An 8,201-nucleotide genomic window follows, 5' to 3' on the forward strand; every position below is an offset into this window, starting at 1 on the left:
TGGTGGTGGTGGTGGTGGTGGTGGTGGTGGTGGTGGTGGGTTTTAGTCGTGGTGTTGCTGTTAATGGTGGTGCTGATGTTACGCAGTGGTATCCCTGCTTTAATAAAACTTTCCCATTAATGCCAGTTTGATATCATTTTCCTTCCTTCCTTCTTTCTTTCGCCCTTTCTTTCTCTTTCTGTCTTTATATATATTTATATTTTTTTTCATTTCTTTTCTAAAACCATTTTTTTCTTCCTTCTTTTAAAAATTGCCTTTTATAATCATATCACTGGTTGATTTATGTTTTCTTTCTTCCTCTTTCTCACCTCTCACCATTCTATTTTTCGTCTTAACTTTGAGCTGTCTCTCTAAAACTCGCCCATCCCCTAACCAGGGTCTCCATTAATGGTTTAAAAGCTACTCTTCCTCGTAACTCCCAGCTTAATAATAACCCCACTTCCCTAATAAAACGGTTTGGTTGTGTAAAACATATTTTCTATCCCTCGCACTTTCATACACAGACATACATGCATACATGGCTTACAGGCCCACATTCATAAACATCGTTTAATGACATCGATTTTCATTGTTTATCTCCTCACACATTGCCATTTAGTTCACCGTTCACGATCGTTATTCACTTTGTTGATCAACATGCAGAATACTTCAGCATGTATTGTCTATATACACGCCTTCTTCACATTGTTTAAACACCTTCTTCGCTTTATTCATTTCACCTCACATTGTCGTCACTTCGTTACCAATGTCTTTATTGCCACAGCATTTTCAACGTTCATAAGACATCCGTTAATTCTCTATTAACACCACATCTAAACTGTAATTCTTCACGTTGAACACTTGATTAAACCGGTAGAGCACAATGAAACAGATATAAAACAAGATATCAAATACGTTATTTAGTAATCATAAGAGTTCGGAGTGAAATATATAAATTAATGAAAGTTTTAGACGAAAATAAATAAATGAAATTATTTTCTTTTGTGCATAAGTATTTGTGTATGAAATATTTGATTAAGTGGAATTTGTGTTCAAGAATTAACATATACCTGTAGACACACAAATATATAATGAATGACCATACATACAATATCAAAGTAATACAATGATTCACATGTGTTACATCAGCCTAATCATTAGTCTAGAAAATTACCAATTCAAAATAACTCAAAGATTTATATTATTGCAGTGCATAGTGAATTTATAGTTAATTTTCACATAAAATGCAGTTTTATTTCGGCCATTAACAAACCCCCTCAGAAGAAGCATAATGTACTTGTAAAACTGCAACTTGCATTTATGGTGTGTATATATATATATATATATATATATATACAATGAGAAAGAAAGAAAGAATATGTAAACACATATATACAGATATGCATATATGTATGTATATATACACGTTTGAGTGTATGCAGATGAATACACAAACACACACACATACACACGCACCCATATATTATACACACACACACACACACACACACACACACACACACACACACACACACACACACATACATATACATAAAACTGGTTATCTGTGATATGAAAATCATCCATCATAAAATACAATTTTACTGTAATAGATGTACATATAGATAGGCAGAGAGTTTATTAGAAAGAAAGATGTAGGGAAAAAAAGATGATATTGAAGTGGAAGAATAGGCTAATATTACAATATTTTATAATGTCAAAAGTGAATGGCGTATATCTCATTTTATTTTAATCCACTTCGCTACTATAATTCCTACCCCACGTTAAATACACAGCCTGTATAGTCAATTTAGTAAAAGTATAATAAAATACAATATCATTAATTTATGTCACACATAGGCGAATATACTGAAGAACATAGCGATGCACAAGAGTACCACACATGCATATAACTACAAGAGCTCGCACTCAAATACATTACACACACACACACACACACACACACACACACACACACACACACACATATTTGATAGTTTTGAAATTATAGTGATTCTATTATTTCTTATATTGCACTTAATCAATTGTTTTGTGGTAGTTAATGACATTTCTTTTCTTATATTCCTTTTTTTATTATTAAAATCGTATTACTTTTCCGTTCCTTTGAGGTTCTTTTCTTACCTTTTATTTGAACTCTGGACTAAGAAATATAGATTTTAACCTTCGGATATTCAATACACTTTGTTTTTAATGCTTTTGTGAATATAACTCACTCATTTACTCTATAATAGTATCGTAAGTCAACACATTAAATAAATAATAATATTATTCCTTTGAAAGTTGTCGAATTTCGATCACAAATCAATGACTTCAGATAATTGTGCTATTCATATAAATAATTCATATAAATATTGACTCCTCCCCAGTTAATCTTTATTGCATTGTCGTCTTTGTGTTTTTGTGTTTGTATTACTTCCCTTTTATGCACTCTTTTGCGTACATACAATACACTATACGCCATAAAACAAACACGTAGCACACACACACACGCACTCAGAAATGTTTGTATATCCGTAACGTTTATCTGTTACTGTTATTATTTTCTGTTATATGACATTTAACGTGTATTTCTTTAGGAATATAAAATAATGGACAGAAAACGAGTATTACCAGAATATTCTAAGCAGTTTAGGGAAAGGGGGAGGAAAATTCAGACTACGTCTATTCTAAACAAACGGTCAACGCACAAGAAACCTTCTCCAGAAGACTGTCACTCATCACCCTTCAAATGATATAAAACTAATCAGTGTGAAATCTACTTAAAATATTCAAATTATGTTATTATGCATTTCAGTTTCTTACGGTATTTAATGTATCCAATATCAAACGCAAAAGGTGTAGTATATGTCAAGAAGTATTCGTAATATGAATATGCATATGAGGTTCTGCTGGTATACTTGCTATTTTTAATTTTACATTTCACTTACGGTGAACAAAGTCTACTAGTGTAAAATATATATATTTGTTTAATTGGTTACTTGTTTTGTTTTTGCATTAAGTTTTAGCAAAAGATTTTTAAAATCCAACATATACAAGATGACTAGAAAGCAGAAACTGTGGAAGGAGTGTATAGATGCATAGAGAGACAGAGACATATATAGCAGGTTTATGTTTACAAATAAATGGAAGTGCAGAAGTAGATATCGAATCCGGAAAAGTAAAGTGGGACATAATTTATTAGAATGTGAAGAACCATAAATGGTTACTTCGAGATTCACATTGTCAGTATTTCGACGAATATACACATGCATATGCAAATATGTATGCATAGAGATGTGAGGATAGACAAGGAGAACTAGCGCGTTTAAGGAAGAATACAAAGTAGAATGCACATGGAATGTAATGCTTGCTTACGTACATTTATGTTTTTATGTTTAAACTGGTCGGAGTATATTTTGCGTAGATTTAGATGGTATGTCCATATATAGGCATCAGTATCTATACCGATGTATCAAAGCCAAGCATAGAAACGTAAACGAACCTAAATTCACACAAAATTCTTGGCAACTTTTATGTATAGTAAACAATAATTCGCGTGCGAATGTAAAATTTGATACAAAAGAAATCACGCGCTAACTAAAGGGGTCGACTAATATTCTTTTTTTTTTGTTAAAGGTTTACTTTCGTACATTATGATTTTCTCTATAAGTAGCAATTAACAATATATCAATAAAGGAAATATTTGCCAATAATTGTTAAGAATAGAGGTGTCAGTGATTGGCTTCACTTATTGGGGGAATTTTTGTTTTGTGTGTGTGATGTAAATTTATTTGTTTCTTGCTTGTTTCTATAACTAAGAATTCAATCTGAATAAACTTCTAGTTGAGTGATTTCAGAATTTTAGACTACAAATTTCAGGTAAACTTCCTACTTGATATATTTATATATTTCATACAGTATATTATTATATGGGATAATATGTTTTTGTTTAATGTGTATTAAAGTTATCATCAAGTAGTAAAAAAATATATACATATTTTAGTTATAGTAAAGGAACAAGAATGGACAGCTCAAATTTTGGAAAACGGGATTCCATAGCGTAGAATTATACATGTTGCATAATATTGCGTAACTTTACATTATTACTTAACCATGTTATTTCATCAGACGATATTGAGCCTTTTACTAGCAAAATCAAGCTGTTGTGTTTATATTATATTTTAATTATATAAGTGTCATCCTGGGTATAGAGTTGTACAATACTACTTTTATTTGTTTTGTTGTAAATTGTTTGTGATTATACACAACGAAATTACATCTGTAATTCTATAAACCATAAGTCTAAAACAAATCAAGATTCTTAAAATATAATTTTAATACTCATTCCACTTTATATAGTAATAAACTTCATTTCTTGACCACTTATTTTTTTGGCGGATAATCAACGTTAATTTCAAAATCTAAACGTTATATATCTAAAAACAAATATATTAATATCAGAATATGTCATGGACTTCTGGTCATGCTTCAAGAAAAATTTATTTTCAAAAAACTCTGAGCTGAAATAATTCCTGATTAAAATTTATGAAAATTTGGAATCTTTCACTTTTCTAATTCACATAAATCACTCAAATTCCAATTGTTTTGTTCTTAATTTATCAATTTCCTTAATTGAATTTATGACATAAATTCTGTAATTTTACCAGCCATGTATTTAATTTACGATATTTATGAATGGCCGAAATTCAGAATTATATATTAGATATGAAACTAAGAATGATTTTCGTAATTCTCAGGAAATTTCTAAGTAGCGAGAGACTTTATTTCATGAATTTAACTTCGTTTTGAAACTCCTAACTTATCGTTAGCATAAAAGCAATTATGAACACTTTATGTAATGCGAATACATATTCTGGAAGACAATTCTTTTTGCATAGTCTAAATTCAATGTACTTTCAGTATTTTTGTAGTTTCTATTGAAGTTACGAAAAATATTATATTCTTCAAAGAATCATTAAGATTCAAATATGTTTATCCAATCATCTTTACATAAAAAAATAAAGAGTTGAAAAATATATACCTCCGTATGTTTACTTTAGCACAGGAGAATCCCCGAAGATAATCGATCTCAGGGAGGGGTTATTTGGAATGGATGGTTTTTATCAACAAAGCATTGAGAGAAATAGTTTTTGAAGGGACCCTAACAAACTGCCTCTGTGTTTTAAACCTTGAAATCACATTAAAATGAATTATAATTTTCAATATCATTAACATTTAATTTCAGTGGTAATGTGTTAAAATGTAAGTGTCCGATTCTACTTTGCATCATTTGGTTCATAAGGCAGTCGTTAATGCTAAAACAATATGACTGTCAAACAAACTGTGCATGTTTGTTTCCCTTTTATAAAAATCTTTAGTGTTAGGAGCTTACTGAATTAGATCTTAATTTCGTATATACCTCAGAATCCATGAATATATTTACGTCATAATGTATGATGAAAAGCTGTTATTTAAAAAAATCCCTAGTGACAAAAGCAGTGTAATTAAAATGGCTTGAAATATAAATCTTAAATACTGAGTAGTTGATGGTTATGTAATACTGGATAATACTTTCAAAATAAATTACGTAAGATTTGCTTAAATCTTATTTTCTTAAAATATATTGAAAACCACCACTGTTTTTATAATTTATTGCGAGATATTTTTGAAGAATATGAGGGGCGATTACATTTGGTATGAGAACAAATCTTGAATAATAACTCATGGAGAAAATAATTAATGCGAAATGGCAATAACATTGAATTTACAGATCGTAATTTCCTGATTACCATATATGACAGCAGTTACGAAGAATTCGTACGATCTGAATGGCGCTTGAATTAGAAGTATTCAAGGAGCACGTTTTCTTACAAATGTTATGAATACGGGCTTGAAACTGGACAGCAATGCAGTTATTGTAGAATAACATATGCTTTGGGAGCCATGTTTGCATATATAATTCACATGTTTCTGTGTGCAACATGAATAAAATTTAGATTAAATGTGTTTGCAGAAAATGAAATATTATGTATGTTTATACAAGTCAGTTGAATAAACTCATCTGTTGAACAAATAATGACAATGTTGCAATGCATGTGTTATAGAAAAACCGCTTTATACATATGTTCACCAATTAATGTTAGTTTTTGGGTACATGTATAGGTGAACAGGTAAATGTTTATGGGGTGCATGAGGGAAATGCAGTTAAAGTAAGATACATAATGAATTTACGCAAAATACAGAATTTTTATTCTTTTTAAGATGTCTTGTGGCTGAAAAGTTCAGTAGAAAACGACTGATTCGCTTTTGCTTAATATGTTCGTTATTTCTGTTAGAAAGGTTAACAGTCACCTTGATTACAGTCTTATATAGCCAAAATGGCGGACTGAGTAATCCTCTGTAATTGGCTGGAATAAAACTGGTGAAAGCACTAAAACGTTGCTTGTGCATGCGAGATCCGCTATAGACCTAAAAACGGTTAATTAAAAAGAAACAAAAGAAGTTTGAGAAATAAACCCATCTTAACAGAAGTATTTATATTTATTTGTATGTCTGCTTTTCTGTAAGTCGGTGTGAGTGGTTTTCTGTATTTCATTGCAATGTTTGCTTGTATTTACTTTTTTTCTTGATGGTAAATCCACATTAAGCAAAAGATAATAAACTTATGAATCTCGTTCTATGACTCCAAAAGTTCGGATTACTGAAACAAAAGTTTGTGTCACAGTGTAGCTTCGAGGTTTAATTATTAGTCTGATTATATTCTAAACACAATTATAATTCATTTTATTTTTAACAGTAAAAAAAATAAACGCTAAATATAAAACAAAATTCTGTTTTATTTTAATTATTTTCCGTTAACTTTTCCTTCTGACTTTGCTGCATTGGCTGATATTATTATTATTATTATTATTATTATTATTATTATTATTATTATTATTATTATTATTATTATTGTTATTGTTGTTGTTACTATTACTTTTGTTGTTGTTGTTGTTATCGTCGTTATTTGCTTTAAACTAGTTAATTGTAAATGAAAATAGAAAAGCAAAAATCATTTTTATACGTGAATTACACTGTAATGTAGGCAGCAGTTACTCTTAAATCATTTTTCAATATTTACTTTAATAAGTTACATATCTCAATACAAACATATATACATACATACTTAAACACACACACACATATATTTACATATATATTAACAGCATAGGTGATGGGTTATATTCAAACATATAGATATTGTGAATCTCACAACCCTAATACTCAACAAAGTCAAATTACTCGAACCAATTTTTTTAATATTACTGTCTCATAAAGCTATACCAACCTGTAGATTATACCAACCACCGAACTGGACACCACTACATTGTACCGAAAGTGCCGTCTACTCCATCTGGAGTAAGAACTCAGCGCGGTAAAAGCTTAGATTTCAAGAGCCAACAACACCGCCAAAATCATCCTATAGGACATTTCCATTATGTATATGTTCATCTGTGAAATATGATTTATTATTATTATTATTATTATTATTATTGTTGTTGTTGTTTTTGTTGTTTAGTGAGAGAGCAGTACATGCCATCATGGTGACACTGGGGTACAAATATACAAAACCCATTAAACCCATCATGACTGCTCGTCTAAGTGTACACCAGGCACGTGCATACAGCTATACGTGCGCGATACGGTGATCTCATATCCAGACAAACAGCGCATGACCTTACAGGTGCTGCCCAGTTAGAATTTTGTTCAAGTCGAGTAGCCCGTCCCGATCAAAAAGTCTCTGGATAAGGGTTATTTAAGCATGATGAACGAAATACCCATGTTTTCAGAGGTGAATTATGAAAACTCTAAAGAATTTCTCTCAACACATGGCTATGATGCTCCCCGACTACTTCTGCTCGTGATTAGAGATGCAAATATTGTCAGCTATTAAGGAACATGTTCAACAGGTTATGGTTAAGCAACTGACAAGCGAATCTGCGGTATTGAGCAGAATATTTGCTGTAGCCTATTTTTTACACCAAGACAAAAGGTGGCCATGAGAGTCACTACTTGTCTTGCATCAGGGCATTTATTATTATTATTATTATTATTATTATTATTATTATTATTATTATTATTATTATTATTATTATTATTATTATTATTATTATTATCATCATCATCATCATCATCATCATCATTATTATTATTATTATTATTATTATTATTATTATTATTAT

General features: G+C 30.3%; 1 protein-coding gene across 2 annotated transcripts in view; it reads left to right on the forward strand.

Annotated features, from left to right (window-relative positions):
* The window catches only part of LOC106867563 (acetylcholine receptor subunit alpha-like), a 154,439-nt gene that overhangs the window by 97,772 nt on the left and 48,466 nt on the right, over window positions 1-8,201 (forward strand). The window lies entirely within an intron of this gene.

Source organism: Octopus bimaculoides, chromosome 12, assembly GCF_001194135.2.
Source record: "Octopus bimaculoides isolate UCB-OBI-ISO-001 chromosome 12, ASM119413v2, whole genome shotgun sequence".
In the NCBI taxonomy this organism is placed as follows: domain Eukaryota; kingdom Metazoa; phylum Mollusca; class Cephalopoda; order Octopoda; family Octopodidae; genus Octopus; species Octopus bimaculoides.